The following is a 27,441-nucleotide window of genomic DNA, read 5'->3' on the forward strand; positions in this document are numbered from 1 at the left end:
ACCTGTCATGTTGTCAAGTTTTAGTAGCATTAGAAGCCAGTCTTTGCTTATGCGTTGATTAAATTAGTCAGGCATTGACATTAAACTGTAGTCATGAAATATGTAGATTGTGTGCAGTTCCTTTACCACTTCCACTGTAGTGAATGAGTTTTGGTAAACTCCTAGGGATAGTGTTGTTTGTCTAGAATCACACTGTGAGTCTGTGTGCATTTGGGAACCACTGTGAGAGAAATGTTTGGTAACATCGTGTATTTGCTGACAGATAAGTGTTGTAAAACATGTCATGTTGTCAAGTTTTAGTAGCATTAGAAGACAGTTATGGCTTATGCTTTCATTATATATATATATATATATATATATATATATATATATATATATATATATATATATATATATATATATATATATATATATATGTATATATATATATATATATATATATATATATATATATATGTTGTGAAGTTTTAGTAGGATTAGAATCCAGTCTTTGCTTATGCGTTGATTAAATGAGTCATGCTTTGACACTGATGTGGTGTACTTAAATATGTAGATTGTGTGCAGTACCATTAACTCTTCCAGAGTAGTGAATGAGTTTTGGTGAACTCCTAGGATAGTGTTGCTTGTCTAAAATCACACTGTGAATCTGTGTGCACTTGGGTAAGGATTGTGAGAGAAGCATTTGGTAACATCGTGTATTTGCTGACATATACCTGTTTTAAAACCGGTCATGTTGTGAAGTTTTAGTAGCATTAGAAGCCAGTCGTTGCCTATGCTTTGATTATATGAGTCAGGCTTTGACATAAAAGTGCAGTCCTTAAATATGAAGATTGTGTGCAGTTCGCTTACCACTTCCACAGTAGTGAATGATTTTTGGTAAACTCCTAGGTATAGTGGTTGTTGTCTAGAACTACACTGTGAGTCTGCGTGCATTTGAGAACCACTGTGAGAGAAGCATTTGGTAACATTGTGTATTCGCTGACAGATAACTAATTTAAAACCTCTCATGTTGTCAAGTTTTAGTAGCATTAGAAGCTAGTCTTTGCGTATGCATTCATAAAATGAGTCAGGGTTTGACACTAAGGTGCAGTGCCATGTACTATTCTGTTCACTGTGGCAGAACTGAAAATTTTAAAGTTTTATCTAAACACTGTCCTAGAAGTAGTCTGATTATTTAGTCAGTTTCTAAGTACCAAATAGACTGCTTCAAATGTCTATGCAGTATGCATGTAGTGTTCTAACATACTATACACTTGTCTTTTACACCTTCAATTCCCTAGTCAGCATCCATACACTTCCAGGAAACATCCTGTCACTTCCTTTGCAGTCCTCTAGAGACCCATTCAACAGCATGTATTAATCCATTCACTGTGCCAAAACCCAAACACTTATAAATTCACCATGACACTCTCTTTCCAGTACTCTAATGATTCAGTCACTGCCTAAGTATTCATGCACTGAGCCAGGTCTTAACACATGTACTTCTTCAAACCCCTATCCACTATGCATGCAGTCCTCTAAGCACCTACACACTTGTCTTTCACACCTTCAATTCCCCAGTCAGTATCCGTTCACTTCCAGCAAACACCCTGTCACTCCATTTGCACTCCTCTAGTGACCCATTCCGCATCATGTACTAATTAATTCACTGCGCCAAACCCTAATAAATTCACCAAGGCACTCTCCTTGCAGTACTCTAATCATTCGGTCAGTACCCAAGTACTCATCCAGTGACCCAGGCCTGAGTATATGGACTGCTTCAAACTCTTATCCACTATGCATGCAGTCCTCTAACCACCTACACAATTGTCTTTCTCACCTTCAATTCCCTAGTCAGTCTCCATACACTTCCAGGAAATACCCTGTCACTCCCTTTGCAGTCCTCTAGTGACCCATTCAGGACCATGTACTAATCCATTCACTGTGCTAAAACCCAAACACTTATAAATTCACCAAGATACTATCTTTGCAGTACTCTAATCATTCAGTCAGTGCATAAGTATTCATACACTGAGCCAGGCCTTAGCACATGGACTGCTTAAAACCCCTATGCACTATGCATGCAGTCTTCTAACCACCTAGACACTTGTCTTTCACACTTTCAATTTCCTAGTCAGTATCCATACAGTCCAGCACTTGTGACTGCCTTTGCACTCCTCTAGTGACCCATTCAGTACCAAGTACTAATCCATTCACTGTGCGAAAAGCCTAGCACTTATAAATTCACCTAGGCACTCTCCTTGCTGTACTCTAATCATTCAGTCAGTACCCAAGTAGTCATGCAGTGAGCCAGGCCTTAGCACATGGACTGCTTTAAATGCCTATGCAGTATGGATGCAGTCCTCTAATCACCTACACAGTTGTGTTTCACACCTTCAATTCCCTAGTTAGTATTCATACTCTTCTAGCAAACACCCTGTCACTCACCCAGTGTGTCTCCTTATAGTACTGTAATCATTTAGTCAGTTAGCATGTAGTCTTTTAGTGAGGTAGGCTTTAGGGCATGAACTGCTTCAAAGTAGTATGCACTATGCATGTAGTGTTTTAACGATCTTCACACTTGTGGTTCAGGGCTATAGTTTCTTAGGCAGTTTTTATATAAAATGTGTTTGTACAGTAATGGAATAGTATAAATTTGAAAGTTATTAATATACATTTATTTGTGATTCTTTTTTACAGATACAGAACAGGAGGGTTTCTCATCTGTTTGCTCTCTTCTCGTGCAAGATTGTTTGAATGAAGGGTCCTTAGGTGTTTCATCATACTTGCTGTGCCGCACAAGTATTTTTTGTTAGGATCTCCTCGTAACAGAACTCTTTGGCAAATCTTGCGAATGAAGAAGGTGGCATTGGTCTTTGTTTGCCCCTTGGAAAAAGTTAAACATTTCTTCACCACTGAAGAAAAACGTTGTGGGCCTGGTGCCTTCTGCAAAAAAAAAATCCTCAGATTCGGTAAATATTTTAAAGCGGCAACATTTACAGTTTTTGTAAGTTAAACTTATAAAATTTTGTTAGCTGTATACATTTTATATATCTTTGATTTGTTTCTTGTGGTATTTTGTTGAGAATATCATGTTGTTTTTTTTTTAACAATCTTTCTGATTTTCCAGGTCTGTCGTCGACATCCGTGGTTCCCACAGGAGTGTTCCGCCTTGTTGTTTTGTATTATTGTTGTTACATTTTGTTTATTAGTTTATTGTTTATATTTATGTTAATAAAAAAATAACGTTTGAAAATAGTTTATCGTTTATATATTTATTATTATAAAAAATTAAGTTTGAAAAAAAGTAATAATGTTTTTGGTTGTTCTCTTAACTGCTGTGTGACTCTTTCTTGTTCTTATTACTGTTATTTGATGGAGTCCACCATGGTGTTAAATTTTGGGGCACTTATCACTGGAATACTGGTGATATCTGCAGTTTGCACCAACTTCTGAATAGTGTGTTAGATTTATCTCAACTTTACTTCTGTTAAAGTTCTGATAATGAAATGGAGAGTAGCCGTTCCCGTGCAAAAAGACACGAGGTGCACCTTTGCGATTTATTCTAAATAGTAAAATCCTGTATTGTATTGCACTGAGGTATTGGCTGCACTTACAGTGTTCACACAAAATCTATTAAGAAATCTCATTGTATTTATATTGAGTGGGAATAGTGCGTCAGGTGCTGGATCTTGATGAGATACACTGCTCAGTTTGTATATTGTTGTGCACACAAAAAAAATCACATCACAACTTTCACACCAATTGCAATGCGAAACAAATTCCGGCGATAAGACACGTTAGCACCATGGATTTTACACCTGCTTTCTGCTGGTGTTAAGAAGGATAACTACCTGCACCACGAAAGGGAACACAGCCAAGAGCCACACCAGAACACCCACAGGTGCCATAGAGTCAATGAGCATGATGCAGGGATACCCATGAGGGCCAGAAGACTCATCTCAACAACTCCAGGACCGCCAATGCCCCCCAAACCCACATCTTAGTAAGTGTGTCCCTGTGGTCATTGTCTTAGCATGATAGGCACGAGCCCTGCAACATCACAGTGTGCTGTCACCTCAGCGTTGGCAGTGAGCCTGGATGTGTAGCTACGTACGCATCCTCCTGCATGCACATGGCGTGTGCTGGTCTGTCGTTCACAGGTCAGTTGAGGGGTGTGCCTATCCGGCAAGGGGAACGGGGTGTCTCGGACATGTCCGTGTACAGGAAGTGCGGTAAGTGTGTCTCTGTGTTCTGGTGTGGCCTGTTACAAGAGCCGCAGCAGTCGATGTTGTAAAGTGGCATGCATTACACAAAATCTCTACAGAAGGGTCTAATAGGGACCAGTTTAACGACTATACTACCTTCAGTCCCCAAAGTAAGACTACAAACACAACGCGAAGGTCCTAAGTCAAAGCATAAACACAACGCCGCATGATGCTGTATGTGCAATCCCTTACATCTAAACTTAGAACATTATTGCATCACCAGGCAGAAAGATTAAAGGGTCTATCGGGCCACCCTTAATGGCGGAGCTTCGTCATGTATGACCCTTAGGGATCAGAGGCCGGGCCCCTACACTCGTGAGCCACCCGGCCCTACTGGGTGCCCGTCACAGTGATCCCTGACAGAAGAAATCTCATGCCACTGGTGTGCATCCAAATAGTTCAAAAGAAAACAAAAAGAGTGCAGTGCGATAATGTGGTAGTGTACTAAAAATGACTACGTGGTCAAGAAAATCGGTTTAATATGAATTGACCAGGTGTCATGTCTAAAAACCAAATAAGTCAAAAAATCTATGTATGACTGTTCCCTGTCTTGGTCTGTCTAGGTCGACATGTTTCAGCCGATCTGGTTATTTCACCCGGCTTTCTTCAGGACCAGTTAGTTGATTTAAAAGGAGCTACTGCAGGATAAATTTGGTAAACAGTGATGTGAATCAAAATAAAAAACTTATAGAAAGAGATATGGTGTGGCCGAAGCCACCCTACCAGACTAACATAATTGCGCTTAGAATTTGTGTAGTCACCTCTTCTTCTCTCCTGAAAAGAAAGGGTGGTAGGTGTCACACATAATTTGTGATGGGATTAGCATAACAAAACATAACAGCATCAGCGACTCGTGTTCAGTAGTGCCATTCTTGAACACTACTTATTTGATAGTATGGCCACCAATTGGTCCACAGAGAGAACATTCTCTGAAAACATGCAAAATTATAACTCACCCAGCGTTCTGTGGGAGGAAAGCCTCACCTCACCCGGCAGATTGCTCGGTATAGGAGGCACCGCTCTGTTAAAATAGGAACACAAGAGGGCGGGTTGTGACAACATACACCAACACTCCATGGTCCCTACATAAAGAATAACACTGACCAATCAACTCCTGACCCACAGGCCAACACACCCAATGCCTGATAGAACTGTGCCATGCACTCAATTCAGCTTAGAGTCTGCTAAGTGGTAACAACTCCAGATATATAGTTTAGACGCAGTGTAGACATGTCCACAGTGTTATACTTCTCTCTAATGCTCAAACTATACAAATCAAAGTTGTAGCAGAGCAATATCTAATGAAGAGGTCAACATTGATGTTAAATTAAATTGAAATTAAAAACCAGTCATAGAGGTCCCAAGTAACCCTAGGCTGATCATTACTGCTCGCAATACCCTAAAAAATACTAGGTCAAAGCACCTTACCTATCCGTCGAGACCTCAAACTGGACCTCGAGCAGTCTGGGAGGTACCGATCACTAGGAGGGCGGCCCCTTAAATAGTGCCTATGATCAATTTACATTCGCGCCACATCGCAGGTGTTGTGAATCCAATTGACACAGGAGGAGTCATCACAACACAGCGCATGTGCGAAAACCGCGTCGCCACTCCCGTCTATTAGTGTAGTAAATACCGGGCATGCGTAGTGTAAGACATGCTGTGTGTCTCTAGGGCACCGAAGTCTGTTCTCACTGCGCATGCCTCGGCTGCAATATCACCGAGCACTGCGCATGCCCGTAGTCTCACATGATTGAAAAAGTTAAGAAATAAAATTCTTCTCTAAAAGCCAGTCCCAAGTACGTCAACGTGTTGTACTACATCGGAAAATAACGCGTTCCAAACGGACAAAACGGAACAATCACACTGACCATGACTGTGTGCGAAGTTGAACAATGGTACACTTGGTCGATATCAAGAACATGTAAACACACGTGCCACTACTCCTGGCACATGCGCTCTAATACCAAAGTAGGCAAAGTAGTTAATGTGTCACCACTATTCAGCAAAACCTAATGCATTCAGGTAGACTGTTTGTGTGCCATACCCAGCAGCTGACTGTTCGCGACATCCTAATTCTAGTGTAAAACCACATATTTTTTAATGTACAACACTGTGTCGACATAAGGCCTACTAACCCTAGTGATGTAACGATGGTTACTATCTTAGTGTATTATCAAGTTGGTACTGACACTAATGTGTAACTAGGAGAATAGGACTGCCTGGTATTCTCTCCAAAAGGGTCATGTAGGGTCTATATGGCAGAGTGGCTGTGTAAAGGACAGTTACTGATCAATGGCAGAGGGAGGGTATAGACAAACCGGGTCACCTGATGTCAGAGGTATATGCAGTACTGTGTATCATATAGAGTCTATATGACAGAATGGCTGTGTGTGGGGGACAGTCTCCTCGTGGCTAATCAAAAAGCAGAGGGAGGCAAGTCTAGATGTCTCGTTGACTCACCCACACATGCTCAAATAATCACCTTACGGTAAACCATGGGTCAGCACTCAAATAGACGTCCATGGAATATTATCGTTGAGTCCATGTGTGTCCGTCCTCATTTTAAAAATCCATTTCTGTTCTTTAACGAATAGAAACTTAGAAACGTCGCTCACATGTGAGGGGATGAGCGGTCGTTCAAGCACAATCCATCTCATGTCGTCTGCTGTATGATGTTTAGCAAGGAAGTGGTCCGTCAGACATGTAGACTGTTTTCTGCATCGGATAGTGCTCTTGTGCTCGCTGATACGGAGCTTAATCTTCCTTGTTGTGTGGCCAATGTAATGTAGAGAACAGGGACAAGTGATCATATAGATCAGGTTCTCTGAATTACAGTTCGTATGACTGGTCAGAATCCAGGGACGTGCCGTACCTACATCGACAGAAGTGGTTTTGGAGGTTTGAGGGCAGACACTACAAGACCCGCATGGGTAATGTCCCCTCACAGGTGGTAACGACCATAAGGTTTTTTCGACCCGTGTGTGTTCGGTACGTGGTCGTGTGTGAACTAGACTGTTGCGTAGACTAGGACCTTTCTTGAAAGCGAACAAAGGGGGCGGAATGTTCTCCGCGGCCACATTCAAAATGTGCCAATGCTTCCGCACCAACTTCTGCAAATTGTTTGAGAGGGTACAGAAGGTTGTCACAAAAGTGAGCCTCTCATTTGGTGTCCTTATTGTACTATTGTCTAAGAGGGCTTCACGATGGTTATTGGATGCTCTTTTCCACGCCTGTCGTACAAGTCTCTTCGGGTACTGGCGTAATTGTAAATGATTAGCCAAAACCTCCGCATGTTTGTGAAAGAGGTCTGTAGTAGAACAGTTCCGTCTCACACGCAGGAACTGTCCCACCGGGAGGTTCTCTTTGAGGGCCCTCGGATGATGACTATCAAAGGACAACAGCGAGTTCCTGGACATAGGTTTTTTAAACAGCTCACAATGTAGCGAATTACCAATAGGGAATATTGATATATCAAGAAAGGACAGACGTTGTTTGCTGAACTCCATCGTGAAATTAAGAAATGTGTTTTGCTCATTAAGCCAGACATGGAAAGCCTGAATCTCAGGGATGGAGCCTCGCCACACCACCAAAATATCATCTATGTACCTCTTCCACAACACCAGATGTTCAAAAAAAGGGTTGTTGTGGTTCAATACATGTTGTTGTTCAAAGAGGTGTACATAGAGATTGGCGAGGCTCGGCGCAAAAACACTCCCCATCGATGTACCAGAAATTTGCAAAAAAATCTGGTCCTCGAAACGAAAAAAGTTCTCGGTCATCGCTATTCTAGCGCACTGCATAATGAAAGAGACGGGTGTTATGCTGTCAAGATCACGGCCTTCCAGTAGCCCTCTGATTGACTCAAGGGTCTCCGTTTGCGGGATGCAGGTGTAGAGCGACTCTACATCGAAACTTGCCAAAATGTCAGTTTCGGGATGGAAATCAATGTCTGGAAGCAATCTCAGAACGTCCGACGTTCTAGAATAGCGATGACCGAGAACTTTTTTCGAGGCTCCATCCCTGAGATTCAGGCTTTCCATGTCTGGCTTAATGAGCAAAACACATTTCTTAATTTCACGATGGAGTTCAGCAAACAACGTCTGTCCTTTCTTGATATATCAATATTCCCTATTGGTAATTCGCTACATTGTGAGCTGTTTAAAAAACCTATGTCCAGGAACTCGCTGTTGTCCTTTGATAGTCATCATCCGAGGGCCCTCAAAGAGAACCTCCCGGTGGGACAGTTCCTGCGTGTGAGACGGAACTGTTCTACTACAGACCTCTTTCACAAACATGCGGAGGTTTTGGCTAATCATTTACAATTACGCCAGTACCCGAAGAGACTTGTACGACAGGCGTGGAAAAGAGCATCCAATAACCATCGTGAAGCCCTCTTAGACAATAGTACAATAAGGACACCAAATGAGAGGCTCACTTTTGTGACAACCTTCTGTACCCTCTCAAACAATTTGCAGAAGTTGGTGCGGAAGCATTGGCACATTTTGAATGTGGCCGCGGAGAACATTCCGCCCCCTTTGTTCGCTTTCAAGAAAGGTCCTAGTCTACGCAACAGTCTAGTTCACACACGACCACGTACCGAACACACACGGGTCGAAAAAACCTTATGGTCGTTACCACCTGTGAGGGGACATTACCCATGCGGGTCTTGTAGTGTCTGCCCTCAAACCTCCAAAACCACTTCTGTCGATGTAGGTACGGCACGTCCCTGGATTCTGACCAGTCATACGAACTGTAATTCAGAGAACCTGATCTATATGATCACTTGTCCCTGTTCTCTACATTACATTGGCCACACAACAAGGAAGATTAAGCTCCGTATCAGCGAGCACAAGAGCACTATCCGATGCAGAAAACAGTCTACATGTCTGACGGACCACTTCCTTGCTAAACATCATACAGCAGACGACATGAGATGGATTGTGCTTGAACGACCGCTCATCCCCTCACATGTGAGCGACGTTTCTAAGTTTCTATTCGTTAAAGAACAGAAATGGATTTTTAAAATGAGGACGGACACACATGGACTCAACGATAATATTCCATGGACGTCTATTTGAGTGCTGACCCATGGTTTACCGTAAGGTGATTATTTGAGCATGTGTGGATGAGTCAACGAGACATCTAGACTTGCCTCCCTCTGCTTTTTGATTAGCCACGAGGAGACTGTCCCCCACACACAGCCATTCTGTCATATAGACTCTATATGATACACAGTACTGCATATACCTCTGACATCAGGTGACCCGGTTTGTCTATACCCTCCCTCTGCCATTGATCAGTAACTGTCCTTTACACAGCCACTCTGCCATATAGACCCTACATGACCCTTTTGGAGAGAATACCAGGCAGTCCTATTCTCCTAGTTACACATTAGTGTCAGTACCAACTTGATAATACACTAAGATAGTAACCATCGTTACATCACTAGGGTTAGTAGGCCTTATGTCGACACAGTGTTGTACATTAAAAAATATGTGGTTTTACACTAGAATTAGGATGTCGCGAACAGTCAGCTGCTGGGTATGGCACACAAACAGTCTACCTGAATGCATTAGGTTTTGCTGAATAGTGGTGACACATTAACTACTTTGCCTACTTTGGTATTAGAGCGCATGTGCCAGGAGTAGTGGCACGTGTGTTTACATGTTCTTGATATCGACCAAGTGTACCATTGTTCAACTTCGCACACAGTCATGGTCAGTGTGATTGTTCCGTTTTGTCCGTTTGGAACGCGTTATTTTCCGATGTAGTACAACACGTTGACGTACTTGGGACTGGCTTTTAGAGAAGAATTTTATTTCTTAACTTTTTCAATCATGTGAGACTACGGGCATGCGCAGTGCTCGGTGATATTGCAGCCGAGGCATGCGCAGTGAGAACAGACTTCGGTGCCCTAGAGACACACAGCATGTCTTACACTACGCATGCCCGGTATTTACTACACTAATAGACGGGAGTGGCGACGCGGTTTTCGCACATGCGCTGTGTTGTGATGACTCCTCCTGTGTCAATTGGATTCACAACACCTGCGATGTGGCGCGAATGTAAATTGATCATAGGCACTATTTAAGGGGCCGCCCTCCTAGTGATCGGTACCTCCCAGACTGCTCGAGGTCCAGTTTGAGGTCTCGACGGATAGGTAAGGTGCTTTGACCTAGTATTTTTTAGGGTATTGCGAGCAGTAATGATCAGCCTAGGGTTACTTGGGACCTCTATGACTGGTTTTTAATTTCAATTTAATTTAACATCAATGTTGACCTCTTCATTAGATATTGCTCTGCTACAACTTTGATTTGTATAGTTTGAGCATTAGAGAGAAGTATAACACTGTGGACATGTCTACACTGCGTCTAAACTATATATCTGGAGTTGTTACCACTTAGCAGACTCTAAGCTGAATTGAGTGCATGGCACAGTTCTATCAGGCATTGGGTGTGTTGGCCTGTGGGTCAGGAGTTGATTGGTCAGTGTTATTCTTTATGTAGGGACCATGGAGTGTTGGTGTATGTTGTCACAACCCGCCCTCTTGTGTTCCTATTTTAACAGAGCGGTGCCTCCTATACCGAGCAATCTGCCGGGTGAGGTGAGGCTTTCCTCCCACAGAACGCTGGGTGAGTTATAATTTTGCATGTTTTCAGAGAATGTTCTCTCTGTGGACCAATTGGTGGCCATACTATCAAATAAGTAGTGTTCAAGAATGGCACTACTGAACACGAGTCGCTGATGCTGTTATGTTTTGTTATGCTAATCCCATCACAAATTATGTGTGACACCTACCACCCTTTCTTTTCAGGAGAGAAGAAGAGGTGACTACACAAATTCTAAGCGCAATTATGTTAGTCTGGTAGGGTGGCTTCGGCCACACCATATCTCTTTCTATAAGTTTTTTATTTTGATTCACATCACTGTTTACCAAATTTATCCTGCAGTAGCTCCTTTTAAATCAACTAACTGGTCCTGAAGAAAGCCGGGTGAAATAACCAGATCGGCTGAAACATGTCGACCTAGACAGACCAAGACAGGGAACAGTCATACATAGATTTTTTGACTTATTTGGTTTTTAGACATGACACCTGGTCAATTCATATTAAACCGATTTTCTTGACCACGTAGTCATTTTTAGTACACTACCACATTATCGCACTGCACTCTTTTTGTTTTCTTTTGAACTATTTGGATGCACACCAGTGGCATGAGATTTCTTCTGTCAGGGATCACTGTGACGGGCACCCAGTAGGGCCGGGTGGCTCACGAGTGTAGGGGCCCGGCCTCTGATCCCTAAGGGTCATACATGACGAAGCTCCGCCATTAAGGGTGGCCCGATAGACCCTTTAATCTTTCTGCCTGGTGATGCAATAATGTTCTAAGTTTAGATGTAAGGGATTGCACATACAGCATCATGCGGCGTTGTGTTTATGCTTTGACTTAGGACCTTCGCGTTGTGTTTGTAAAGTGGCATGCACCACCTCCAAACGGCACTGGGATGTTGTAGTTGGAATGTAGCAGGACATGCGCAAATAGGCATTACAATGGCGTGCCGTATGAGTGCACGAGATACAACAGCTCACCGTACAAAAGTGTGGGGGCTCGTGGGAGGGAGGAGCAGCCGTTTGGCAACATAACACACAGTGAACTCGACCATGTGCCACATGCTGGGCATCTCATCCATGATGACCACGGTCGCAGACATCCCACAACACCAACGACTGGCCTTTGTACACATCCTGTATGAATGCAGCGTGGTTTTCACTTCTATGCTCGTTCAGTGGTGTGATGTTGGCAGGTTTTGTGACTTGTGCTCCTTGTTGGTGTGTTTCATTTTGGCCATTGTTAGTCTATATGTGTGTTGTACTTAATTGTGCATGTGTGCCATTCTGCCCATCTCCCCCCCTCCCCCCACTCCCTGCTTCTTCCTCTTCCTAGTGCTGTTGTGTCTATAATTTTGTTGCTGCACACATAAATACATGTAAAGAATAAATTAGAATAGTTCCTTGATTCTTTTAGGTTTCAAAACTTCTCTATTGGTTTCTTTTTAATTTTCCAAATGAAACGTTTTTTTTAATATTCAACAACACATAGAATTCAGAAGTGCAACGTATTCTATCAACACACTTTCTAGAACATTCTACAATACGTGCAGGTTAAAAGTTCATCAATTTTTTTTAACTTTACGATATTTTTTTGTAACATTTTCTTGAACATTTAACGACACGTGCAGGTTAAAAGTTGACGATTGTTTTAAGTTCGAACAGTGCCTTCTAAATGCAAGTAGGTGTGGTTGAGCTGAGCAAATTTTATCCTATGATATGTACTCCACGTTGAAACTGATTTTTCTTAACCAATCACAAAGATGCTTTTCCACAAAACTAATGTGCACCCTACTTTTAAAAAAGAATGCTTTTCATTATATCTTCAGAGATAAGTTATAGATAGGAATTAGCATTTAAAAAACCTTTGAAATTCACTGAAAAAACCATAGGTTTCATGCACGTTATAGTTAGGATTTGGCATTTAAAAAAACCTTTGAAATTCACTGAAAAAACCAAAGGTTTCAGGGGCGTTATAGTTAGGAATTGGCATTTAAAAAACCTTAGAAATTCACTGAAAAAACCATAGGTTTCAGAGGTGTTATAGTTAGCTGGACATTTCCCTTGTACAAAACCCTAGAAATTCCCCTGTTATAGTTAGTTCAGCTAACTATAACTCGCGCCCCCGCAATGCACTGCTGATGACGTCACATATTACATCACTCATGACATGGTCCCCTAGGAACAGGGTTACCTGTTGGGGCCCCGTGCTTCTTCTCAGGGGGAGGGAACCTTTCCCTTGGTTCCCTTAGGAATTACTTTGGGGCCCTCTCTGGTACTCCCTCTGTTTACCCTTGTCCCCCCCTCCTCTGCTGGGGACCCTGCCCACTCTTGGCTGAGTCTCCCACATGACCCTTGTGGACCTGGGTGCTCACCCAGCGATCCGCCTTCTCAGCAAGCTCCTAGCATTAGTCAACCTGCTATCAATCAGGTGCTGGCATAACTCTGGAAAACAATTACATGACAAGTGCTCCCATGCAATTAAATCAAAGAGCACCTCAAAATCATTCACTTTGCTACCCTTCACCCAACATCCAATGCTCTGCAAAAGAAAGTTACATATTCTACCCATGTGCTTGATTCCATCTTCTTGCAATTTCTAAACCTCTGTCTATACAATTCAGGAGTCAACCCATACCTGGACATCAATGCTTCCTTCATGTGGCTATATGAATTATGGCTTTCAGATGACAAGTGTAACAGTGTATCCCACTCCTCACTAAGGAACTGCCCCCACAACCCTGCTCCCCGATCCTGCTCAGGGACTCGGTGGGAAGTCATGGCTACCTCATAGGCTTTGAACCACTGCCCAAAGTCTCATTCTTATAAAATTCTTTCACCACATCTTTAGAAATATATACCCTAGCTTCCACAAGCAGGGACGGTGTGCTACCACCAGAGGGAGTAATTTCTAAGCTCCTTACTTTCAATTCCCTCTCCCTCAAACTTTTCTCATGCTCCAGTTGCATCCGCTTTTCCGCCAATTTCCTAGTTTGCAATTCAAATTCTAACTGCCCACTCAACTTGAGCTTGGGCAGCTCCATCTCATGCATCCTACACTCCTTCCTGTCTTCCAATTCGGGATAAGTCTTTGGCAGAAACACTGCTACCTACTGGGGAGGTTGCTCTCCTTTGCCCTGGAACAAATGGCCCATCCAGCTGCTCCTCTGCATTCTCAACCCCTTCCTCATTCTCAGGGGTACCCCTCGCTCGACCCAGGCCCTCAGCGCCTTTTGGAACTCATCCTTCTTGGAGAGACCGGTAATTGCAACTTTAAATTTCCTGCAGAAGTGCTTTAGCTGTCTCACATTGTAGCATTCCAGTTTCTCCTCTTCCCAATCAAAATCAACAGATGCAATGGATGCTGCTTTACTCGTGGTGGTTAAACATGGCAGTTCTTGGCAAAAATAGAAAATCCCAGGAAAAACAATCTACCAAAAGTATGTGGTTGCATTTGGTCTGCACTCACTAGTAGAGTTCACCAGTCACTGTATATGAGTCACAAATGCAAGTCCAACATCCTCATTGCTGACCACCAATGTTAGAACTGGGGTCTATAGTTGGCAGAGGTAGGTACCTTTGACCAAGTAGGGACCCTTGCTTCTAGTCAGGGTAAGAGGGTACACTCCCAAAATAACCCCTGCTCACCCCTTTGGTAGTTTGGAACGAGCAGACAGGCTTATCTCAGAGCCAGTGTGTAAAGCATTTGTGAACACATACAGTAACCCAGTGACATTACTAGAGGTGGACACCACACAAGTTGTATATTAAAAATAAGTATCTTTATATATAGACTTAACACATGACCACAAACGACAAAAATCCACAATACTGTACTTTAAAAATGGTAGAAATAGCTTAGTTCTCTTAAGATGTAAAATGCGACACTTTGAGTTCAATGTACCTTAGGATGCGCAACGCTATACAACGAAAATTTTGCAGGGAAGGTGATGCGTCGGTTCCTTACACGCAAGAACGGTGATGCGTCAGGTCCCTACTGATGCGTAGGGGATGCGTCGGTTCTTCTCTGTGAGAGGAGGTGATGTGTCGGTTTCTTACTGCGCTTCCGTGGCGATGCGACCAGCAACGTCATGATGCGATGAAGATCCGGTGCAATGCGACAAAGATGGAGTCTTCTTGATGTGACACGATGCGTGCACGCCCGACGGCCCTATGGCGACTCAACGATTCATCTGAGCCGCGACAGGCCCTGCAACACGCTTCCCGGTGATGCAGCGGTATCTGATGCGACGTCGATCTTCTTCTCCACCGATGCAAGGCGCTTCAGCAATGATGCAACAACTGCAGAGGCGACACGCTTTCCCAGCGATGCGACGTCAGCGGCTGTGGCTGCGACATGCTTCTGCGATGATGCGGAGGCATCTGATGCGACGTCGATCCTCTTCTCCGGTGATGCGAGGCACTTTCGCGTTGTGAAGCAGCAGCAGTTCGGTGACACGCTTCTTCTTTGTGCGTCGCGCTTGCAGCTCCTTGCGACACGCAGTCCCTCAGGAAGCCCAACACAACTGTAGGCACTGCCAAAGAACTCTTGGGGAGCTGGTGGGTGAAGCCTGTTGTCCCTGAGACTTTAGCAGGAGGCAAGCTGTATCTCAAGCCCTTGGAGATCCTTCACAAGTTGATGAAAGTACATGCAAAGTTCCTCTATCCTTTCTTTGGCAGTCAGGCAACCACTGCAGGCCAATCCCCAAAACAGCACTCAGGTTAGGGATAGTCTCTTCCTCTGTTTCTCTAGTTCCTCTCCTCAGCAAAGATTTCTTCTTGTTTCCCAAAGTGATCTAAAGTTCTGGGGTCTGGGTCCCCCTTTTTATACACAGTTTCTCTTTGTTCTCTGAAAGCAGAGAGGCCTTTGTCTAGTCCAAACCAGTTCTGGTCAGTCCTGGAGCACTTTGTTGACTAGCCTCCTTCTTTCATTTCACAGTGCAGGGCAAGGACATCGGACGCACCACAGGACGTGGAGCCAGCATTTTGGAGGGAAGGCACAGCCCTATTCAGGTCCCAGGTGCAACTCCTCCCACCCATCTACATGCAGATCTCTCTATTCAGCCCTGTGCTGACTCACCCTGTCTCCTGGAATCCCCCAGCCCCTGTCACTCAAACTCCAGACAAGGAATACACAACCTAGCAGCGGCAGGCTTGGATGATTAGACAAGAAAATACCTACTTTCTAAAAGTGGTATTTTCAAACACAGAATGTTAAAACCATCTTCACTAAAAGATGCATTTTATCATTCTGAGTTCACATACTAAACTCGAATTTCTACCTGGTTCCCTGAGTCAGTTAGGATTATAAGATGTAATAATCAAACTGCCCATTCTGGCCTATGGGGAACAGGTAGCCTTGCAATAGTGAAAAACGAAAATGGTTGTAATTCACTATTAGGACATGCCACACACACCAGGGCATGTCCTACCTTATACTTACAATGCACCCTGCCCTTGGGCCTACCATAGGGGTGTCTGATATGAAGAAAAGGGAAGGTTTAGGGATTGGCAAGTGGGTGCACTTGCTCAGTCAACATGGCAGTACCAGACTGCACACCGGCTCTGCAATGGCAGACCTGAAACACACTTTTACAGGCTGCTTCTGTGGGTGGCACAACCAGGGCTGCAAACCCACCAGCAGCATTTGCTTTACAAGCCCTAGGCACACTGTACTAGGGTCTGACAAGTAAACCAAACCAGCCAATCATGGAATCACTAATCCATACATCAAGTTACCATAGGGAGCACTTGCACTGTGGCACTGGACAGCAGTGGTACAGTGCCCAAAGCATCTATAACCAGCAAAAACACAAACAATGGATGGGAGACCCACGCCAAGGTGCCAGGTCTTTCAATGCCATTATATGGTGAACAGTCCCTTGAATAATCTTACACTACATCTCCTTTTCCTCACGTAACAAAGAGGAAAATGGCTGTATGTATTCACACCACACAAACCCAGAAACAACAAACATATAACACATTGAACACTCAGGCACCGATTACGAGTCTGGAGGTTCACGTACCGCCAGACTTGCGGTGGCACGGCGGTGGAGGTCTCCTGACCACCCTATTACAATATGGGTGGGACCGCCCCAGGCCCCCGCCACAGCCGCCAGGGAACTGCCGTCCCCTGGCGGTGTTGCAGCAGTCAGGAGGCAGTAACACTCCAGGCTTCTTACAAGTTTCCTCTCTGCCACAGATTTAAGGGCCTCCTTGTGCCTCACGCCCTGTGGATGCACACAGGGCAAAACAACATGTGTCCCCCAGTGTGCATGCACACCAGTTCCTGCATGGCATGGACTTTTCAGTCCATGCCATGCAGGAACTGTTTAGATGTTACCATTGCGGTGCCCTTTTTCAGCACACAACTGTGGGAACATCAAAAATAATGTTCACCAGACAGGAGGAAAGTCCTAATCTGGTAGACAGTCCGTCCACAGCTTTGGCAGTGCGGCGGCGGGGTGGACCCAGCACTGAACCGCCTTTAGCAAGGTCTGTAAACCTATTTGGGGACAGACTCACCCGCACACCAATTCCACCAACCACCCCAATGGTCTGTAAAACCTTAACGGCCCCCTACCCCTTGACAACAAGTACTGACCTGTTGGACATGTGGATAGAGGGAAAAGTGTTCCCTGTTTCACTACCTATATCATTTTGCAGATATAAGGTGCCTCTTGCATACCTTCTCTCATTTTCCTGAAAATAGGAATGTGTGGTATCCTGCTCTTATTTATGTTTAGTCCTTCCTTTGTATTCTATGCCGTGTTGCTCAGCCATTTTGAGTGATGTCATAGAATGTTCATGTGTGTCTGGTTGAGTTAAATGTCAGTTTGTGTATGTGGGCTGAGCAGTTGGGATGCTGCTCAAGGTGGGGCTACTGCTACAACTACCTTATACTCTGCAATTTCTGTAACCTAAAACGCCTACTTTAATTCCATCCTGTCTGTTTATCCTCTTTCTTAGTTTATTACACTGGCGATGAGCGGAAAAGGACCTAAAGTGGAGAAAAGTTCACTTCTGAAACTTAACAGGAGTCACGATTACTGCAACAGTGGAGGAGAGATATCAAGAGTACTTTAAAGAGGGACTATTTAAGCCTACTAAGTGGAAATGCACCTGGGAGCCCCACCGCTATCTCTTTCCATCAGACAGCCTCAACCCAGGGCATTGGAACAGGCGCTGCTCAGCTAACATTACTTAGGTTTCAAGAAACATTACTGGGTGTACAGATAACAAGTCAGCCTGCAGTCAGCTCAAGCAAGAAGAAACGTGTCAAGTGATAAAAGGTGAACACACGATGAGCATGTGGCTTTCTTGCTGCAGTTTATGGGACTGTGCAACTATTACGTGATTTAATACTCATTTGAAAAGAGCCGACAATGAGCCTCTGTGTCTAGAAACTGTATTACTTTTGAAGTGGTTTGATTTTCACCCTATGGTCTTCATGTGCCAAAGAATTGACCTCCTGAATTTCTTTCCATACAGTTGAGCCCCGGAGACTGTGATAACTGCGCTATTTTCTGCTGGACACTTGTAGCTGTGGCAGTTATCAGCAGTGTGTGCATTCTTTTATATAGTGGAGGTCTGCCCTATGTTTCAAGAAGAAGCAAAAGACACACAGATGATGGAAGGAATGCAGAGCAAATCAAACATTCACCCTTAGTCAAGAGATCTGGGTTAAATCCATCGTTCTTTGGCTCACCATGCTACCTCAATTTAGACCCAGCCATATGGAAATCAGTCTTGAGCCTGTGCCTAATGGGAACAGTCCAAACCGAGCTGCCGAGTCAGGTCCTCCCTGGACCAGAAACAAGCAATTGCCAAGCCAAGTCCTCCCTGGACTGGAAACAAGCATCCTAGGACTGGTTTCGGGGCATCACCCCTCATCAGCCAGGCTAGCTTGAATCAGTGGCACAGTGAGCACGGGACCCACATCTGGGCATACCCGACACACTTAGGGTGAGAAAGCAATAGACATACAGATGATGGAGGGAATGCAGATCAAATCAAACATTCACCCCCAGTCAAGAGATCTGGGTTAAACCCATCGTTCTTTTGCTCACCATGCCACCCCAGTTTGGGCCCAGCTTTATGCAAATCAGTCTTGACCATGTGCCTCATGGGAACAGTCCAGCCCAAACTGCCAAGCCAGGTCCTCCCTGGACCGGAAACAAGCGTCCTGTGTAGTCAAGCTAGTCTGGCTGATGAGCGGTGAAACCCAAAACTATTTCTAGGATGCATGTTTGAAGTCCAGGGAGGACCTGGCCTGGCAGTTTGGGCTGGACTGTTCCCATGGGGAGCAGGGTCAAGACGGATTTGCATATGGCTGGGTTCAAACTGGAATGGCACGGGAAGCAAAAGAACCATGGATTTAGGCCCGGATCTGTGCACTGGGGTGAATGTCAATCAATCAATCAATCATAGGCATTTATAGAGCGCTCTACTTACCCGGAGGGTCTCAAGGCGCTGGGGGGGGGGGGGGTGCTGCTACTACCCGAACAGCCAGGTCTTGAGCTTCTTCCTGAAGGCGAGGTGGTCTTGGGTCAGGCGCAGGTCGGTCGGGAGGGAGTTCCAGGTCTTGGCGGCCTGGTAGGAGAAGGACCTTCCTCCTGTTGTCGTTCTTCGGATGCGGGGGACGGCGGCGAGGGCGTGACTGGCTGATCGGAGGTGTCGTTTGGGAGCGTAGAAGTTGATGCGGTTGTTGAGGTAGCTCGGGCCTTGGTCGTGAAGAGCTTTGTGTGCGTGGGTGAGGAGACGGAAGGTGATTCTCTTGTTGCCCGGGATCCAGTGCAGGTCTCTTAGGTGTCCGGAGATGTGGCTGTGTCGTGGGATGTCGAGGATGAGTCTGGCTGAGGCGTTCTGGATCCGTTGGAGTCTCTTCTGGAGCTTGGCGGTGGTTCCGGCGTAGAGGGCGTTGCCGTAGTCCAGTCGGCTGGTGACGAGTGCCTGGGTGACATTCTTCCTGGTCTCGGTGGGGATCCACCGGAAGATCTTCCGTAGCATGCGCAGGGTGTTGAAGCATGACGAGGAGACGGCGTTGACTTGCTTGGTCATGGAGAGGGAGGAGTCCAGGATGAAGCCCAGGTTGCGTGCGTGGTCTGTCGGTTTGGGTGCGGTGCCCAGGGCGGGGGGCCACCAGGAGTCGTCCCAGGCGGAGGGCGAGGATCCCAGGATGAGGACTTCCGTCTTGTCCGAGTTCAGCTTCAGGCGGCTGGTCGACATCCACTCGGCTACCTCTTTCATTCCTTCGTGAAGGTTGGCTCTGGCGGCGGCGGGGTCGTTGGTCAGGGAGAGGATCAGCTGGGTATCGTCGGCGTAGGAGATGATGTTGAGGTTGTGTTGGCGTGCGATGGCCGCGAGGGGGCTCATGTAGACGTTGAAGAGGGTTGGGCTCAGCGAGGATCCTTGAGGGACGCCGCAGATGACTTTGGTGGCCTCTGACTTGTACGGTGGTAGACGGACTCTCTGTGTTCTTCCGTCGAGGAAGGAGATGATCCATTCCAGTGCCTTCTCCTGGATTCCGACGTTGCTGAGGCGCTGCACTAGGGTGCGGTGGCAGACGGTGTCGAAGGCCGCGGAGAGGTCTAGTAGGATGAGGGCCGCTGTTTCTCCGTTGTCCATCAGGGTTCGGATGTCATCGGTGGCAGCGATGAGGGCGGTCTCGGTGCTGTGGTTGGCTCGGAAGCCAGACTGTGAGGGGTCGAGGGATCCGTTCGTCTCGAGGAAGGCGGCCAGTTGCTTGTTGACGGTCTTCTCGATGACTTTGGCTGGGAACGGGAGCAGCGAGATGGGGCGGTAATTCTTGAGTTCGGTGGGGTCCGCTGTTGGTTTCTTGAGTAGAGCGCTGAGTTCGGCATGCTTCCAGCTCTCGGGGAAGGTGGCGGTGGTGAAGGAGGTGTTGATGATGTCCCGCAGGTGGGGTGCGATGACGGCGTCGGCTTTGTTGAAGACGTGGTGAGGGCAGGGGTCGGTCGGAGATCCGGAGTGGATGGAGTTCATCATGCGGACGGTTTCTTCGGTGCAGATCGGGGTCCAGGCGCGGAGGGTGGAGGTGGGGGGCGGTGGTTCGGTCGGGTTGGACGTGGCGTTCGTCGGTAGGGTGTTGAAGCTGTTGTGTATGTCCGCGATCTTGTTGTGGAAGTAGGAGGCGAGGGAGTTGCAGAGTTCTTGCGATGGGGTGATGTCGTTGTTTCCGGCGTTGGGGTTGGAGAGCTCTTTCACGATGTTGAAGAGTTCCTTGCTGTTGTGTGCGTTGTTATCCAACCGGTCCTTGAATGCAGTTATCTTGGTGTCGCGGATCAGTTGGTGGTGCTTCCGGGTGGCAAGCTTGAGGGTGGTCATGTTGTCCGGAGTTGGCTCCCTTCTCCAGGCTTTCTCGAGGGCTCGGCAGTTCTTCTTGGAGCTCTTGAGTTCGTCGGTGAACCATGGGGCCTTCTTGCTGCCGGGTCTGCTGGGCGGGGTCCTCAGTGGGGCGAGTTTGTCCGCGCAGTTGCTGATCCACTTCGTGAGGTTGTCGGCGGCCTGGCTGGGGTTCGCTGAGCTGGCGGGAGGGTGCTGGCTCAGGGAAGCGGCGAGCTGGTCGGCTGTGATCTTGCTCCAGCTTCTGCGGGCGACCTGTTGCTGGTGGTGGTGGGTCGTCGTTCTTTTGAAGGTGAAGTGGACGCAGCTGTGGTCCGTCCAGTGGAGTCCTGTGGCGTGGCTGAAGGCGATGTCTTTGCAGGAGGAGAAGACGGCGTCGAGTGTGTGTCCGGCGAGGTGGGTGGGGGCGGTCACCAGTTGCTTGAGTCCGAGGTTTGCGAGGTTGTCGAGCAGGGTGGTGGTGTTGTGGTCGTTGTTGTTCTCCAGGTGGAAGTTGAGGTCCCCCAGGAGGATGTAGTCAGCGGAGGGGAGGGCATGCGGGCTGACGAAGTTGGCGATGTCCTCGCTGAATTGTGTGCGTGGTCCCGGGGGTCGGTAGATCAGGGTGCCTCTGAGGGTGGTCTTCGGGTCGGTGTGGATCTGGAAGTGTAGGTGTTCGGCGGTAGTCAGGATGTCGTCGGTGTAGGTCGTGATGCGGATGGTGTTCCTGTGGATGATGGCGATGCCTCCTCCTATCTGGTTGGCGGTGCGGTCCCTCCGGGTGATCTTGTAGCCCTCTGGGATGGCGATGGCGATGTCGGGCGCTGAAGAGGCGTTCATCCAGGTCTCCGTGAGGAAGGCAACGTCAGGAGCAGTGGTGTCGATGAGGTTCCAGAGTTCGATGGCGTGTCTGTGGACTGAGCGGGTGTTGAGCAGGATGCACTTGAGGTGGTTGCTGCTGGTGTTCGGCTTGGCGGGTGCTGGTGTGGGGCGGGTCCGGATGCAGGTGAACTTGCAGGTGCGGCAGCTGAAGGGTCCGTGGGTGCGTCTCGGGGTGGCACGGTAGCATACCAAAACTCGTCCGTCGTTGAGTGCGATGAGGGTGGCGGCGTCGTAGGTCCGGCGGGTGGGCTGGGGTCTGCGGGGGCCAGGGGTCCTGGCACTGGGCGCGGTCCAGGCGCGGACGGGCGCAGACGGGCTTACCTTTGGCGCACCTTCGGCGCTCAGTCGGTGCTCCCGCTGCGCGCGTCCGCTGCGCGGTCGCTGAGGGGGCGTCATAAGAAGGGAGCCGGGAGGGCGGGTCAGCTGGGAGGCGGGGAGCGCGTGGTCCTATCAGCAGGCGTGGGGGCGGGGTCGCGGCAAAAACCGGCGCGAAAATCGAGTCGGGCGGCCCTGCGGCGGCTGGGGCGCCGGGCTGGATCGGCGATCGAGGCGGGCGGCCCTGCGGCGGCTGGGGCGCCGGGCTGGAGGCGTCAGCAGGTAGCAGGTAGGCAGCTAGGCAGCTGGAAGGAGGCAGGCAGCAGGCAGTGGGCGTGGGGGCAACCAGGCCGAGGGCACAGTGGTCGCTGCAGAACCTGGGTCGGGGTCCCCTTAAGAAGGGAGCCGGGAGGGCGGGTCAGCTGGGAGGCGGGGAGCGCGTGGTCCTATCAGCAGGCGTGGGGGCGGGGTCGCGGCAAAAACCGGCGCGAAAATCGAGTCGGGCGGCCCTGCGGCAGCTGGGGCGCCGGGCTGGATCGGCGATCGAGGCGGGCGGCCCTGCGGCGGCAGGGGCGCCGGGCTGGAGGCGTCAGCAGGTAGGCAGCTAGGCAGCTGGAAGGAGGCAGGCAGCAATGTATGACAATGTATGACATTGTTCTGCATTCTGTCCATCAGTTGTTCTTTTTGCCTATATTTCGAGAGGGCACAGGTGACTGCATTTTTTTAATCCCGTGACCGCTTGTGTCTTTTTGAATTTAAACAGATCGGACTTTTGCTTGAGCTGCTTACCAAAGCAGCTCGGAATTTCACTCGAGCTGCTTCCCTTGAGCCTCAAGGAGCTGCGTGGGAGGCTGGATTCTTTTCCTCTGCATTGCGTTCCATCCAGCTCCGCGTCTGCGGTGTTCTGGTTATCGTGACGTTTTGTCCTGGATACCTGACTTCCCCTGACGTGTGCACGCCGTGGACGTGTCATGTAAACGCAGCGTCATATCCCCGTTGACGCGCTGCATTACATGGGCACTGCGGGAGGCTAACGTGAGTTCGTTCTGCGTGCATCTGAAGTGCGCATTCCTTCGGCGTGCACTGTGAAATGCTGTGGCATTGTTTTTTTTTCAAAAGGTGTTTTGACTTCAACGGACTCCTGCATTTTCTGAAGTGGCTACCAGCGGCAAATTGAGGTCGTGAACTGTGAGGGGGTGCAGTGTCCTTTCGGGTGAGTAGTCGCTCACCAGCGGAGTGGATTCTGTTGGATGTCGAGTTTCACAATGCCATGACTATTTCAGCTTTGGGATTTTATGTCCTTTTTCTCTGGCTTATTGTACAGGTCAATTTGAAATAGGCATCTGTATTTTGCTTTTACAGGGTTTAACAGCTCCGAGTGATTATCTAAACTGACTCATAAATTGTACTTCATTCCTAGTTGTGTGAGTCATGCTGTGTTTGCACCAGCAAATAATAGAGTGCATTTCTGTCATCATGACATGCCGCATGTTGTAACAGGACTTTTCAGTACTGGGATTTCTATAACTAATTTTGCAGTTGCTGGTGTTGGGATTAATTTTCAAACCTTACTAACTGACTGTGTTGATGGTGTTGGGTTGTTGTTGTTCCTAAGCCATGGTTGGTGGGTGATTTGCAACTTCAAACCTTACTTTTCTGGGGGTGAGCAGTTTGCTTAGCTCTAACCATTTTTATTGGGCACACTGTGACCCCAACTTGTATTTTAATTCTGGTTGATGAGTATAATGTTGAGCTCTTATAATTTTTGAACAGCATATCATTACCGCAATCTTTACTTGTGTTGACTGGTGGTGAGCCTGATGTTGAGCACAGATATTTTCTGATGGGGCACTTTGCACCTCTAATTTTGTGGGTGTTTACAGGTGGTGGGTATATTTGTTGAGCTCAAACTTTTTCTAACTGGTGGTGGGCTTTATGTTAATTTAATTTACTTTAATGCTCAAACCATATTGAGGTGGGGATTGTGGTACCCCAAATGTTAAAGTGAGTTGTTGAATTGCAGTTTGTTGGGCAATATTTGCATTTTCTGATGATGGGTCATGTTTATGGGCTCAAACTGTTTGGTGGGGTTATGTTCCTCACCTTATTGCATTTACTTGTGATGGGTATTTCAACCCAAATTTGCAGTTCATTTACTTTTTACTGGGTGTATCTTTGGCACCCTGGTTATGCACAATCTTTTACTTAGAAATGTGTGTTGCATCCTTTGGAGCACATTTATTTCTATTAGTGAAAGGAGTGGTGCGTATGTTGGTGTCTTTCTTTATTGCACTATTCTTTCCTAGGACTTCTGTGTTGCATCCTTTGGAGCACATTTATTTCCTCTTACTGTAGGGGAGATTGTGTGTTGTGCTTGTGTTATATCTCTCGGTATTTCCTCTTTCTTTTTCTGTCTGTTTTATGATGTGTTACCATCTTATTTGTACTGTTGTTTGATATTGTCTCCATAAGGGAGGAAGGTGTGTGGTATCCTGCTATTCTTGATGGCAAGTCCTTCCTTCCTTTGTATTCTATGCCCTGCTGCTCAGCAGTGTGATTGATGTCATAGAATGTTCATGTGTGTCTGGTTGAGTGAAATGGCAGTTGGAGTGTGTTGGCTGAGCAGCTGCAATGCTGATCCTGGTGGGGCTACTGCTACAACTACTTTGTAATCTGCAATTTCTGTAACCCAAGAAGCCTACTTTAATCTGAAGAATAAACGTTTGAATTCTATATCATCTCTGCTTACCCTCCTTCTTAGTTTATTACGGAATGCCTCATGAAGATCCACCCACTATATTCTTCCTTGCTTTCCTCCACTTCATTACGGTCATGTTTTTGAAACACACGCCGCGGATTCCAAGTATGGCAATTGTCAATGACTAACTAAGAAGGTACACCTACTGAGTGAGAAAACTCACCAAGTGCTCCTATAGCGGAAGGCGTGGTTACATTTATCATAAATACCATCTCAATCCATGTAGACTTAGCATCAGCTAAGCGTCAACAGCTGCATATCTTTCTTGTTCAGGCAAATATGAAAAGGGTCCAATAAAATATAAGTAGCTATTTTCCCACAAGTGTCTGACATTACAAGAAGCTGATCACAGTCTAATGTGCCTAAATCAACCTTCAAGTGTTTTTCCACCTGCCTACACACTCCCCACCCCAATACCCATCTCTTTACTTGGCCATTCATCGTACGCCACCAAAGGTCCTCTTTAAGTCATTTTTCATGGCTTGCCCCAAATGTCCTTCATAAGCTAAAGCTATTATCTTGATTCTTACCTCAAATAAGAGGTACAAATCTGTCATCTCTTATTACCATGTTATCATCACACAATGACATTTCCTCAATGACCTTAAAGTAAGGTCAGGCACCAACAGGAAGCCCACTCTCGCTCAATGATGTTCCCTTAATGAGTTTAACCACAGTTTACAGGGTCTTCTTCCGTGGCCACAATCCAGTCCTTCCTCAATATAATGTTTCTAACTCTTATATAGCATCATTCACACTTGCCACTACTTCATCAGTTTCAAGGTCACTCTCTTCCCCTGCAACATCTGGCAACTGAGACTAACAGACAGTGACTCAGTTCTTCCATTATGGAACATGTCATTTTTTTTCACTTTTGTCAGCAACAACTGTGAAGCTTCGGTATTGTGGGCCAAGTCCTATACAAACCCGGAATAATATAACACTATCCCCGTGAAAGATCAAACTTTGTTGTTATCATTTGGTAGCGTAGCATTAACAATGGGACTTACCAAATTTTACAAAATGAGGCATCACCAGGCCCCGGTCCTACTCACCCGGTTGACGACCTTCGACACAGTGTACCATACCTTCTGGTGGACCATTTCAAGGCTGCGGGATTGCGGGGCTCGGCGCTTGATTGGATTACCTCCTTCCTGAAGGACCGCTCATGGTCTGTCTATCTGACCTTGTTCATCTCATCCAGAGTCCCCCTAGACAGTGTAAGCCCCCATGGCTCCTCCCCCACTCTCCCCACCCCTTCAATTTGTATATACGTCCTTTAGTCCATTCATTGAAAAACAGAAACTGTGCTATATACAACTACACCGACGTTATGCAACTGCTGTCCGGGAGTAATAACTCTCCTGTATCAATCAAAACCTTCCAATCCACAATGCTGTTCATACTCAACTGGATGAATAGTAACCACCTCAAACTTAATACGGATAAAACCCGAAATTGTCATCACCAAAAGCAAGATAGACTATTGGATGGCATCATTATAGCTGGGAAACCCAGACCACCGAACATCAGCGGGGTGTTTGTACACCTCCTGGGCTGTCAGTATATTAGCTGGGCTGCTTGGTTCTGGACAATTTGGATACTGTGAATGTGGCATTTAGGCAAGCCAATGTATAATGAGTTTGCATAATCAATTCTAGAGAGAACTAGAGTGATGACTGCATTACATTACATTTAGCCCACACCTAACTCCTGCTCTGGATATTAGGCACCCTAAGTATTCCACCTCTCTCAAATTAATAACCTACATTTTTCCTTGAGAAAGGTAAGCCCAGAGCTGAATCTTTTACCGAAAACCTGCTGTGGCATTTCACTATGTGTTGCAACAGAGTTTACATAGAGTAAGATATCATCCTGAAAAAAAGATAACATTCTTAATACTTTCCAGGACATATATGTACGTCTTAGGACAAACACTTGCCATCGATGCTAATCCAGATGCCAGCTTAGTAAATTTGTGCACACCCTCAGTTCTATTAAATGCAGTCAATGCTTTGGAATCCGGTTGACGTTTGATCTGTTGGTAAGTTACTATCAGGTCCAGTGTCTAGAAATACCTTCCATCAGACAGCATCAAAATCATCTCGTTGGGAGTGAAAACCAGCCTGTAATGATTTTCTCATTAAGGCTCCAAAGATCCACACAGAATCTCAAGGAACCATCTGATTTTTTGGGTGATAACCATAGGAGATATCCATTCCGAAGCCTCCACAGCAGAGGTCTTCAAACCAACATAAATCTTGAAGTCCTTTTCTGCTGT

General features: G+C 46.5%; 1 protein-coding gene across 3 annotated transcripts in view; it reads right to left on the reverse strand.

Annotated features, from left to right (window-relative positions):
- The window catches only part of LOC146863662 (long-chain-fatty-acid--CoA ligase ACSBG2-like), a 524,673-nt gene that overhangs the window by 324,830 nt on the left and 172,402 nt on the right, over positions 1 to 27,441 (reverse strand). The gene's annotated exons all lie outside the window — the stretch shown is intronic.

This window comes from Triturus cristatus, chromosome 2_1 (genome assembly GCF_964204655.1).
Source record: "Triturus cristatus chromosome 2_1, aTriCri1.1, whole genome shotgun sequence".
NCBI lineage: Eukaryota > Metazoa > Chordata > Amphibia > Caudata > Salamandridae > Triturus > Triturus cristatus.